This window comes from Natator depressus, chromosome 18, assembly GCF_965152275.1.
Source record: "Natator depressus isolate rNatDep1 chromosome 18, rNatDep2.hap1, whole genome shotgun sequence".
Lineage (NCBI taxonomy): Eukaryota > Metazoa > Chordata > Testudines > Cheloniidae > Natator > Natator depressus.
Window position 1 is genome coordinate 130,900 of NC_134251.1, and position 12,495 is coordinate 143,394.

Sequence of the window (12,495 nt, forward strand, 5' to 3'; positions counted from 1 at the left end):
AGATCAAATAGGTGCTGTGATGGCAATACCCAACCGCAACGCAGAGTCATGGTTCCCTGCATACACAGGGAAAACTTGGGGAGCAAGAGATTGTTAAACCCTAGATGTTAGGGAATAACAGTATCACTATGGTGCTATCCAATTGCTACCAAATTCACGGTCCATTTTGGTCAATTTCACAGTTATAGGATTTTTAAAATTGTAAATTTCGTGATTTCAGCTATTTAAAGCTGAAATTTCATGTGTTGTAATTGTAGGGGTCCTGACTCAAAAAGGAGTTGGGGGGGGTGTCACAAAGTTATTGTGGGGGGGTTGCAGTACTGCTACCCTTAGTTCTTCACTGCTGCTGGCAGTGGCGCTGCCTACAGAGCTGGGCAGCTGAGGAAGTAAGGATGGCATGATATGGTAGAGCCACCCTTACTTCTGTGCTGCTGCCCGCAGAGCTCAGCCGTCACTCCCTAGCCACCCTGCTCTGAAGACCCCCAATTTGAGAAACGCTGGTCTCCTTCATGACATCTGCATTGTATAGGGTAAAAACACACAAAAGACCAGATTTCATGGTCCATGACGTGTTTTTCGTGGTCAGGAAATTGGTAGGGCCTTATTTATAAAAACACCAATATTTAAGTATCTTGTTCCATACAGTAAATATATCTGCTTGCCAAAGGATTTTTTTTGTTGGGAAAACAATGATGAAAATGTGCATTTTTAGTAAAAATAACTGAAACACTAGATGCCTAGAGTGTCACAAATTGAGTAAAAAGAAAAGGAGGACTTGTGGCACCTTAGAGACTAACCAATTTATTTGAGCATGAGCTTTCGTGAGCTACAGCTCACTTCATCGGATGCATACTGTGGAAATTGCAGAAGACATTATATACACAGACACCATGAAACAATACCTCCTCCCACCCCACTCTCCTGCTGGTAATAGCTTATCTAAAGTGATCATCAAGTTGGGCCATTTCCAGCACAAATCCAGGTTTTCTCACCCTCCGCCCTGGGGGAGCGGAGGGTGAGAAAACCTGGATTTGTGCTGGAAATGGCCCAACTTGATGATCACTTTAGATAAGCTATTACCAGCAGGAGAGTGGGGTGGGAGGAGGTATTGTTTCATGGTGTCTGTGTATATAATGTCTTCTGCAATTTCCACAGTATGCATCCGATGAAGTGAGCTGTAGCTCACGAAAGCTCATGCTCAAATAAATTGGTTAGTCTCTAAGGTGCCACAAGTCCTCCTTTTCTTTTTGCGAATACAGACTAACACGGCTGTTACTCTGAAACAAATTGAGTATGTTTAAGAAGTCTGCTATGACTGATAACTCACATGCTTGTTAACCTGGAATGAATTTTAGCAGCTAAGTCAGATGCCTGAATACACAAACTTGCATGTGAATGCTGATATAGGTGAGCTGAGAGTCACAGAGCAGAGATAATACCCAACCACAAGCATCACATTTATCTAAACATCACCTCCCTCACTATACGATAAGCTGGTCTCCATGATTTATAGATTTGTCGCCAATGGGCAGTTATCACATAGAAAATTTGTTCTGAGCAGGGTCAACTGTGACAGAGTTTGGTGTTCCCAAGCTGCAGCTGTGGAGAAGGCCAAGAACAGTCAATAGATTCCCAGCTGATGTAAACTGGCATTGCTCTGTTAATTTAAATGGAGCTATGCCCATTTGCACTAGCTAAGAATGCGTTCACTATTCTGTTCTCTTTTCTACAATAGCATACACAAGATTTCAGCCAGGAACACAGTCCAGAGGGATGGACAGGCTAATAAATCCAGAATGCTTCCACTTTGGAACAGTCCAGTTTTTTCTGGCTATAGAATTTACAGTCTCCATCCACTACATTTTAGGAGGGAGAGAAGCTAAAGACTTAGATTTTGAAACCTCACCAAAGAAAAGTTTTTTTCCCAAAACACAGACGAATGGTGCCTTGTATTCTAGGATTTGAACCATAGCTCCTAACAGTCTCTAAACACATTCTGACATGGATGAAGGCTTTTCTTTTGGAAACACAATGCACTAGATGACCCCTGCCACCCAGGTGCAGATTTGGGCCACTGCTCAAGAAACCATCTCAACAGTGGCAATCAAGACACCTACCATCTGATTTAAAACCTCCTTTTATTGGAAAAGATTGTGGTGAAAATGGTGTTAAAGCAGCTGGTGTTAAGAAACTTCCCAAGCCCTCATCAGTTCTATTCAGGACTTATGACAGAGAAGCTATGATATTTCTGGTGGTTGTGCTACCCCAAGCGATTACACTTTCACGGAGTCATTGCTGATTTTGTTAGATCTGTCAGCAACATCGGATAGCATCAGTCTTAGAGAGATAAAGTGGATGAAATATTATTGGACCAATCTCTGCTAGTGAGGGAGACAAGCTTTCAAGCTTACACAGAACTCTTTTTCAGGTCTGGGAAAGGTACTCAGAGAGTCAGCTAAATAGAAAGTGGAATAGCATTCAGTTTAACGAGTTGATACATGTTTCGAGAGGCTGCTCAAGGTGAAGTGGGCAGTTAACATCTCTGTAATTGCAGGACAAAGGAGGGTTGGTAGGTTACAGTTTGTTGTAGTGAGCCATAAATCCGGTGTCTTTACTGAGTCCATGATTTTTAGTGTCTAGCATCAACAAAACTGCTATCAAGCAGGTGGTGTCATGTATCACTTCCTCTCAAACAGCTCTCAAATACTGGATACCATAAGGTTCAGTCTTTTATGCCTCCCAATACGTAAATGCTACTGATGAGACAGTGAGGGGTTACAAACGGCAGTGTCGGTGGCATTCAGTTGAACCTCCACTCTACATCTCGTTTCACTCAGCTCTGCTGCTTTTGTGCTGGTCTCTGGGTGTGACTGAACCAGGACAAGACCAGAAATAACGCTGCTCGGTAAGGGAGGTTATCCCGAGGAGCGGAATGGGGCTCTCTCATTTTCAGAGTGCATGGCTGCCCTTCTCAGTCCAGCCCAGCCTTAGCGCCGCATCAAATCCCGCAGCACTGCCGGATATGTAGGCAGCGACGGCCCCCCATGTCATGCCAAGCCAGAAGGCGACCACATCTTCTCGCCGCTGCTGCAGCTCTAGCGGGCACTGCAAAGCGTGTTACTTGGTGCGGACTCGGATGCCCCGGAGCTCGGGCGAGGCAGGGCGCTCCAGTCGCTATCCCCGCCCTCCTCCCGTGCCCGGCGCCCCGCGCAGCGGAAGGCCGGTCGCCCCGGTGACCGCTGAACGCTGCTGCCCGAGCCAGGACGCCCTGCGCCGGCTGAAGATGCAGCCTGCTCCGCGCCAGGTCCGCCCCGCCCTGCCGTGCCCTGCCCTGCCCTCGCGCCCGCCCGGCCGCCCCGCCGCTCGGACACGGGGCCAGCGGCGCGAGGAGCCAGAGGAGCCAGGGGCCGCTCCGGCCCCTCCCCCCACGCAGTCGGCGAGGGGTCGTCCAGCCCTTCCACCAACCGCCGCCTTCCTCGGCTCCGCCCCGGGACCCTACCCCTCCGCGGGGGGCGGTTACTCACCGGCAGACTCCGGAGACACAAAGCGGCCCCTCTAATGGCGGCGGCGGCGGCGGCGAAACCGGGGAAGACGGGGAGGGGGCGGACACGGCCGCCTCGCAGCCAATCGCAGCCCTCGAGCGCCCGCGCGGCCCCGCAGCCGGGAGGCCCCGAGTTGCGGGCCAATCAGCGCTGCCGCGCCAGGCGCAGGCGCAGAACGAAGCGGGAATGAGAGCGCGGTGCAGCCCCCCGCTACAAAACAGAAGCGGGAGCGCGCGGCGAAGTTGCGGGGCGGGGGGTCCCCGGTGGCGGCCGGAAGCCGGCCAGCCCCGCCCCCTGCCTCGGTTACCTCAGGGCTGCCGGCGGGGCCTGACGCTTTGGCCGCGCTCGCCAGCTGCGCAATCCTGCCCAGCCGTCGCCCGCGCGCGCTCCCGAGAGGGGCACACCTCCGCAGCACGCGCGCCCTGCCGCCGCTTTTAAAGAGACGGAGGCCGCGACGGCCCAGCCCCCGGCACGGAGCCCCAGCCTCCCCCCGCGCGGGAAGAGGCAGGAGGCTCAGCAAGTACCTCGGGTTAACTGTGGAGTCGAATGACAGCCAGGCCCGTGCTTGCGCGCAGCACGGCAGCCCTGTGCTTGGTGGCCTGGAAACGGCCCTGTCCAACCTGCAGAGAGAGTTTAAGGGGCAGAACTGGGGGGGTGGGTCCAGTTGCCCTGAAACCAGGCAGAAGCGAGCAGGCTCCAGCGCAGCACGCTGGTCGTAAACTGCTGTAAGGCACGTTGCAGGACCTTGTCCTCTCCTCTGTGTCAATCTACAGTGGCGTGGAGCAATTCTAGATTCATGCTGAATGACTCTCCCAGCCCAGAAACTGGGGCAAATAGCTAAGTAGTGTAACATGCACTGATCAGATGAAGTGAGCTGTAGCTCACGGAAAGCTTATCCTCAAATAAATTGGTTAGTCTCTAAGGTGCCACAAGTCCTCCTTTTCTTTTTGCGAATACAGACTAACACGGCTGCTACTCTGAAACATGCACTGATTGGGCATTTACTAGGCTTGAAACACCTCTAACTTACCTCTTTAGAAAGTGGGGGTAACATTTCTTCCCCCCCCCCATATCACAGGTGACATAAACTGAAAGCCACGAGGAGGAAGAATTAAGTCCAGCTGATAGAGGAATCACATGTAACTTCTATGCCGAGGCAAAGAAATGAGAATAGCCAGTAATAGTGTGTACATTAGCGCCTCAGAGTTACAAACTGATCAGTCAACCACACACCTAATTTGGAACTGGAAGTAAGCAATCAAGCAGCAGCAGAGACCAAAAAGAAAAAAGGCAAGTATAGTACTGTGGTAAATGTAAACTACTAAAAAAAATAGTGTCACATTATGGCTTGTTATAGTACTGCTTTCTCCACAGCTGCATCTGCAGTAGAAGTCTGGACCAATACATAATGTCTTGTGGTATGTATGGAGCTCCAGATCACCATCCTACATGTGCCTAGAAAAGGTGCATCTTGCAGAGATGCTGCAGAGATTACTGGAGAGCTGGTGGAATGGGATCTCACCCCATTGGGGAGGGGGGGAATATGAGCTAGTTAGTAACAAAGGATGATGCAACTTGAGATCCACTTAGAGGGTTAACTCATTTGAATCTCCAAAGTTACTTTAGGGATGAATTTCCAAGGGGGAGAGAGGGGCAAAGAGAGACCTTCTCTTTATGAAAGATGGCATATGGCGGCTCTGCCATGAGTGCTCCCAGCTCGCTCACCCTCCTGGCTGATGTTATGGCTACTAGGAAGGCAACTTTCATCAAGAGATGGGACGTAGAACAGGTGGCTAATGATTTGAAGGTACGTTTGGTGAGAACGAAAAGAATAAGGTTGAGGTCCCATTGTGGTGTTTGTTTCACCATTGGTGGAAGAGTTTGAATAAGTCCCTTCAGGAATCTAGCCATTGTGGGATGAGTGAAGTTAGTATGGTCCGCAAATGAAAGGTGCTGATTGCTGGAAGATGGACCTGCAGGGAACTGATTGAGAGCCCTAATGTCTTAAGAATAAGTAATGTGACAGGGTCAGGCCAGATGTCTATAGGAGAGTAATCCTATTGGGATCCGGGAAGTGGGCAGGCAAAGCCCGTCCACTGCTAAAGGATTCCCCGCCCCCAGCCTAAGAGGGGGATCCACAGGACCTGGATACCAAATAAATCCGGGGGACACCTAATGAAATAACAGGGACAGGAGTGCAGTCAAAGGGTCAAACAAAGGGAACCGGACGGGGACACCGAGCAGAGAACCCCGGACAGCGCCCACTGCTCCTCAAAGGCGTCAAGGGAGTCAGTGGATGATGCCCAGAGGAACTCTGCCCAGATACGTGAATGGACCGAGGATCTGAAACAGGCCCCATAGTCACAGGAGACTCCATCGGCCAACCTCCTCACTCTGGTTTTATAGCTGGCCATTTTAGCTAGGGCCTGGACCAGGAGATCCCGTGACTTTGTGGGGCCATGGATAGGGAGTGTATAAATAAGAAGGTGAGGAGAAAAGTGCAACCAAAAACGTAATAAAATATTGGTGAGGAGCCGGAATAGGGGCTGCAGCCTGGCACACTCCAGATATATGTGTGCCAGGGTTTCCCTCAGGCCGCAAAAGGGGCAGGTGCCTGGGATGGAGGTGAACCGCGCCAAGAATACGCCCATTCTCACGGCTCCGTGAAGGAGCCGCCAACCGATATCCGCGGCGGGACCAAGGTGGAATATAGGCTGGCCCACTGGGGCTCCTCACCCTCCAAAGGTGGCAGGAGGTCCCGCCATTTTGTATCAGGGCAGGACACGAGGGTGAAGGTGTGAAGGGTGTGGAGCATGAGCGTGTATAGATGTTTCCTTGGCGCGGTTTGGAAGCAGACCAGCTGCATCTCGTGCAGCCAGCTCACGGTGAAGGGCTGAGGGGGTCAGTTGGGTCCACGGGGCAGGGGCCCAATTAAAAGATCCGGCAGGCTTGGGGTAGAGGGTGGGCGGGGCGCACCCTCGTGCAGGACCCGGTCGAGATAACCCCGAGCAGCGGGTGGCAAAGCTGCCTTCACCTCATGAAGTATGCGCCGGGGAGTACGAGGTCTGGAGAACCCCATGCGCTGAGCAAGCGTCAGGGGATCCAGCCAGTCTCCCCAGTTGTAGTCCAGGAGGTCTCCGACTCTTGTGACTTCTGCCAGGACCAACCTCTGGCGCACCGAGCAGGACTCCGCCACCTGCACGCAGAGCTGGGGGTTGTGTAGCAGGGGCTCTGCGAGGAGATCTGTCCCCTCGGTGGCTGTCCCGGACCTGGTCCTTGAAAACAGTTTCCAGGTCCGGAGGAGGTCTTGGTAGAAGACCGGCAGCCCAGAGAGGTCTCGCGGAAGACCTCTCGGATGGAGATAAAGAAGCTGCCAGTTGTATCGGAGCCCTCGGAAGCGGCGCAAGAAGGCATGTGCCAGAATGCTCCACGCCGGACTACCTGCACCATAAAGGAGCCTCTGCAGGGCCTGGAGGCGGAAGACGTGGACCTGAGTGTGCAGACATTTCAGGCCCTGCCCTCCCTCCTCCAGGGGTAGATGGAGAACCCCTGCAAGGACCCAGTGCAGTCCTGACCAAAAGAACTCCAGAATCGATGTCTGGAGGTTGGCCAGGAAACCCGGGGCCGGGACCAGGGTGTTGAGCCGGTACCAGAGCATGGACAGGACTAGTTGATTAAGCACCAGCGCTCTCCCTTGAAGGGAGAGGCACCGGAGTAGTTCTGTCCATTTCCGGAGCTACTCTGTCACCCCGCCCTCTAAATTTTGCCAGTTCTCCGGCGGAGAGGGATGCGTGGCAGAAAGGTAACCGCTGAGATAGAGCAGTGGACCCGCGCTCCACCGGATGGCCTGAAGCGCGGGTGGGAGGGAACTCGCCTGCCAGCCGTCCCCGACCACCAGGTCAGAGCTCTTGACCCAGTTGACCCAGGCGGAGGAGGCTGCCGAATTGATGGCCTGGCAAGCCTCCACCTGCGCCAAGTCGCCGAGGACGTCCCAGAACACACGGTAGAACTCCACGGTCAGCCCGTCCGTGCCCGGAGATTTATTGGTGGGCATATGACGGAGGGCTTCCGAGCACTCGGCCAGAGTGAGAGGCAGCTCTAGCCGGTCTCGGTCACCCACGCAGACTGTAGGGAGCTCCTCCCAGAGCACTCTGCAAGTGTTAGGATCGGTCGGATCTGGGAAGAAAAGGCTTGCGTAGAAGGCTCTCGCCCTCCCGCACATCTCCACCGGATCCGTTAGGGGGGTGCCGTCTTCTTCCAGAAGGCAGGTGACGTGTTTCTTGGCCCCCCTCCTTTTCTCCAGGGCGTAGAAGAAGCGGGAGCCGCGATCCATCTCCCGAAGGAGACGGATGGAGGATCGAACAAAGTCACCCCAGGCCCGATGATCCTCGAGGGCTCGGAGCTCCTCCCGCTTCTCCCGGCACACTCCGCAGAGGGGCGGATCCTCGGGGCTGGCGGCTGGACGCCTCTCCAGCTCTAAGACCTCCCGTTCCAGCTGCTCTATCGCTGCATTTCTCCGTCGGCTGGTGCCCCGGGTGTAGTCACGGCAGAAAAGCCTGGCGCGCACCTTCCCCAGGTCCCACCATCACCGCACTGAGGGAAAGGCACGCCGCTGCCCTCGCCAGGCCAGCCAGACCTCCCAGAAGGACGTCATGAAGCCCACATCCTCCAACAAGCTGTTGTTGAAATGCCAATAGGCCGGCCCTGGCCTCTCCGTGCAGAGGGAGGCCGTCACGGTGGCTAAATGATGGTCAGAAAATGGGGCCGGCCGGATGCTGGAGGAGTGGGCTCGTGAAAGATGGAAGCGTGATAAATAAATACGGTCCGACCGGGAATGGCACGACCGATGGGCCTCCACCCGGACAAAGGTGAACATGGAAATGTCATCTGGGTACTGGTCACGCCAGACGTCCACCAAGGAGTGGTGTTCGACTATCTCCCGGAGGACGTCTGCTGCGGCCGGGCTCTGCTTGGTCCCCAAGCGGTCCCGCTCCTCGAGGGTGATGTTAAAGTCCCCTCCCAGGACCAGGCACTCATGAGGATCCAAGGTGCTGAGGAAGGCAGACGCCTGCTGATAGAATGGCAGCCACTCTGGGCTTGATGTCGGGGCATAGACGTTAATGAGGTTGACCACGAGTCCCTCCATACAGACCCGGAGGTGCAGCAGGCGGCCCGGCATAGCCTTGGCGACCCCCGCACCTCGGGCTGTAGGTCGGGGGAGAACAGGGTCGCCACTCCAGCCGTACGAACTGTGAGATGGCTAAAGTAGACCCTGTCCCCCTAATCCAGCCGCCAGCTGTCTTCGGCGGTCGGATCTGTATGGGTCTCCTGCAGGAAAACCACAGAGTACCCCCCATCCCGAAGGAAGGAGAGCACCTGGGACCTGCGGAGACCCATCCTACAGCGCCGGCTGTTCAACGTTGCAATGGTAAGAGGTGCCATGAGGAGGGCTGGGGGGGATCCTCGCCGGCAGGGACGCTCGCGGCTCCCGACGGGCCGCGCAACAGTCCGTGACCTACCCTGTAGGTGAGTAAGGAGTCACGGAAGAGGCGGACCCGCTGGTAGGCCGTGGCGGCCTGCTTCCCGGTCCTTTTACCCTCCCCCATGAGGGCCCTCGCAGCTCGGAGGATTTGATGAAAGTCCCTCCATCGCTGGAGAGCAAGCTGTACCTTGTTGCAGGAGCCACGGATGTCTTCTAAAAACTCCCACAACTCCTCTCGCAGCGCATGGGGGGGGTGGGGTGACGGTCTCCTGGTTATTCCCCGACGGGGCCCTTGGTACAGCCCCGTGGCCCACCGAGAAGGGCAGACAGGGTGCAGACCCCCGACGGGGCGCCTGATGGGCTGGCGCCACTAGGCCCGCCTTGAATCCTGGGGCAATAGGGGGCGGCGGAGGGACAATAGCAGCCCCTAGTGGGTCGGGACAGGGAAACACAAAGGCCGCTCCCTGGGAGGTCATCTGCTGGAAAAGGGAAGGAGACAGCCCCGGGGTGGCAATAATATCGCGGGAGGTGGACGGGATAGGGACAGGGTCAGTATCAAGGGGAGGGCTGGAATCAGGGGCAGGGGCAGGGGCGAGATTCTGGGCTTAGGGAGCCAAGCAGCTGGATGGTAGCACCTCCTGATCAGGCTCAAGGGTTGAAGCGGTGGAGAGCGGGCTCTCAGCGATGCCAGGTGCAGGCTCTATAGTGGGTTTGGCAGCCACGGCATCAGGAGTTTGACTATCTTCTATAGGGTCCTCACCCGGGAAGGAAGTCGATTGCTCCACACCAACGAGGGGTGCCCCTTGTGGCTCGGGTCCTGGCCGCGTGGCACAGGCTGTCGCCTGAACAGGCTCGGTGGTCATCAGCGGGGTGCCTTCTGGGGCCGGGTTGAGTCCAGGGGCTCCTCGGAGGTGGGAGCGGAAGCAACGGTTAGGGGGAGGGAGCATGGGAAAAGGGGGGCTGGAGTGAGTTCGCCCAGATCGAGGCCCGCTGGCAAAGGGTCGTCCTACCCCTGGGTGACCAGGGTCAGACCCAGGGCCTCGATCTCCTCGTATATGGAGGGGAGATCATTTTCTGCCACCCTGGGGTTCTCCCTGCTGGCACCGAACGTGACAGTCGCCTCGGAGCTTATAGAGGCTTCAGATGGTACCAGGGCAGAAGGGGCTCCCTGGGAGGTCTCGGAGGGGAGGGACTCCCGTGGAGGGGAGATACTGCCTTCTGGTGCTGCCGCGTCTTCCCCAGCCGGCACTGGTGGATGGAATACACCCGTGGGCAAAGCCCCCCTTCCTGGTCTTCTAGGGGGCCTCCGCATCGGATGCGAGGAGCAGAGCTCAAGCCTTCCGCTTGCCTCGCTTCCCCTGGACTAGGGCCCAGCCCTTCATGGCATCATCCAGGGGCTGTCTAGCAGGGGTCGTGTCAGGGGGCAGAGGCGATGGCTCAGGGACTCGCGGGGGGACAACGGTGGGGCAGCATGAGGGAGGGAGGGAGGATTCCCCCTGGGGCGGGCCCTCTCCCATGCCTGGCGGTGTCCCTGCCGCACCCTCCTTCACAGGCCCCGCCAGATTGCAAGCAGCGGGGGTGCGGCTCTCCCGCTCGTCTGGGCATAGTGGGGGAGGTGCCCCTTGGGCCCAAGCGGGAACAGTGGTAGACTGGGAAGGAGGAGGGGTGGCTTCAGGGGCCGGGCAGCTAGGGTGCCGGTGATGATGGGGCCAGTGCCCCGCCGGGGCTCGGGGGTCCCGGGTGCCCCTCCTTGCCGGGCCAAGGTGCAGTTCCTCCGGACGTGCCCCATCACCTGGCAGAGGTAGCACCAGGTCTCCCCCGTTGAATAATGCACCCGGTAATGGGCCCCCTGGTAGGGGACCAGGAAGGACCCCTCGAGCGCCTCTCCGTCACATGCCGGCGGCGGCAGTTGAAGCTGCACATGCCGGCGGAACGAGAGGACGTGATGGAGGGTGGGGTCTTTGCAGCCCAACGGGAGAGAGCTGATGACACAGATGGGTTTCACCAGGGTGGAGAGGGCGGGTAACAGGGCAGCATTGGGAAGAAAGGGAGGGACGGAAGTCAGGGCCAGGCGGACGCCCAGGTCCTCTAGTGGCTCTTGGTATTTAAGACTCCTAAATTCCATAGAAATCAATGGGAATTAAGTGCCTAAACATCCTTGTGCATCTGTGCCTCTGTGTCACAGTTTCTCACTCTCCCTGAGCATATAATTCACATATGCCCATAATCTGGGGAACAGAGAAAAAGTACCCCCTATTCTGGACTCCCACATGTTGTCATAATTTTGTTTAGTGTTTAAATACAAAACTGATGCCAACTTTATAAATGATAGATTAAATTGCGTCATGGGCTCGTGGCCTTTGAGATTACTTGGTAGAACCATCAGATGCTCCAACCCTGCCAATCTCTACCACCATAATGGGATGTTTGTCCCTTGAGTAGATTGGATCATCATTTCAGGCTTCTAATACTAACAGTAAGACCTTGAATTTCATTTGTTAGACACTCAGTAGCCATGTCTACACTACAAGCAAGGATGTGATTCCCCTACTCGTGTGTGTCCATACCACTCATGGAGCTAGGGCTAGTATAAATAGCAGTGTAGTCATTACCAGTACCAGTGGAGGCCTGGTTTAGCCAGGCCAAGTACAATCCCCCCGAAACTGGTGGATATGTATTTAGCACCGCTGAGCCCTGCCCCTGCTACCCGTGCTACCAGAGCTACCCTGCTACGTATACTTGTGCTACACATGGGCTCCTCACCCTAAGAAAGATGCACCTGTGATTTTTGTCTTCTCAGGTGTAGGTGTGAGGAAAAGAACTCCCACGCAAACTTTCTCCAGATTTGTCCACCAGGTGAGAGAAACCATACCCTGTGCTGGAATTGTTACTTTGGTATCAATGGTATCTTTTTGTTTGGTGAGTAGATGGACTGAAGCCAGGTTTGTAGGCAGTGGAGATGAAACCCGGAGAATGGTGAGACATGGGTGCATGAGGCCATGCAAACAAGGAGGAAAAGACAGCTCCTGACTGTAGTCTCATGTCTGAGGTTGACCTGTTTTATCAGATTGTCCACGGTGTGGAATCTGTCAGTGGGAAGATAGATTCTTGCTGTGGTTGAGTCCAAAGTCACTCCTATGAAATCTGTGGACCTCATGGTAGTCCAAGTGGACTTTTTGTGGTTAAGACAAATTCCCAGGGAAGACAGACTAGGAATTGAGTTGCCACTTGGACTTCCCTGCTGGATCTGCTAGTTATCAAGATATAGAAAGACAATAAAGCTGTTTCTTCTCATCAAGCTACCACCACTGAAAGGACTTTTGTGACGACCCAAGGTGCCATAGCTAGTCTGAATGGAAGGGCTCTGAATTGGAAGTGGTCTTGCCCAATTAGGAAATTTCTGTGGGATGGGTGATTGTAGATGAAAGTGTCTTTCCCTTTTCCAGAAAGGGAATTTTTAGTGCCAACGTG

The 12,495-nt window shown here is 55.0% G+C and overlaps 1 protein-coding gene across 12 annotated transcripts in view; it reads right to left on the reverse strand.

Annotated features, from left to right (window-relative positions):
* HP1BP3 (heterochromatin protein 1 binding protein 3) overlaps positions 1-3,658 on the reverse strand; it is a 77,215-nt gene extending 73,557 nt beyond the window's left edge. For 2 of the 12 annotated variants that reach the window (XM_074975064.1, XM_074975068.1), the window contains exon 1: positions 3,525-3,602. The gene's annotated coding sequence lies outside the window, so the exon portion shown is untranslated. Of the gene's footprint in view, positions 1-3,524 lie in introns of all 12 variants that reach the window. The other 10 variants (XM_074975070.1, XM_074975065.1, XM_074975072.1 and 7 more) reach the window with 8 other exon arrangements.
* Between the last annotated feature and the right edge of the window lie 8,837 nt (positions 3,659-12,495).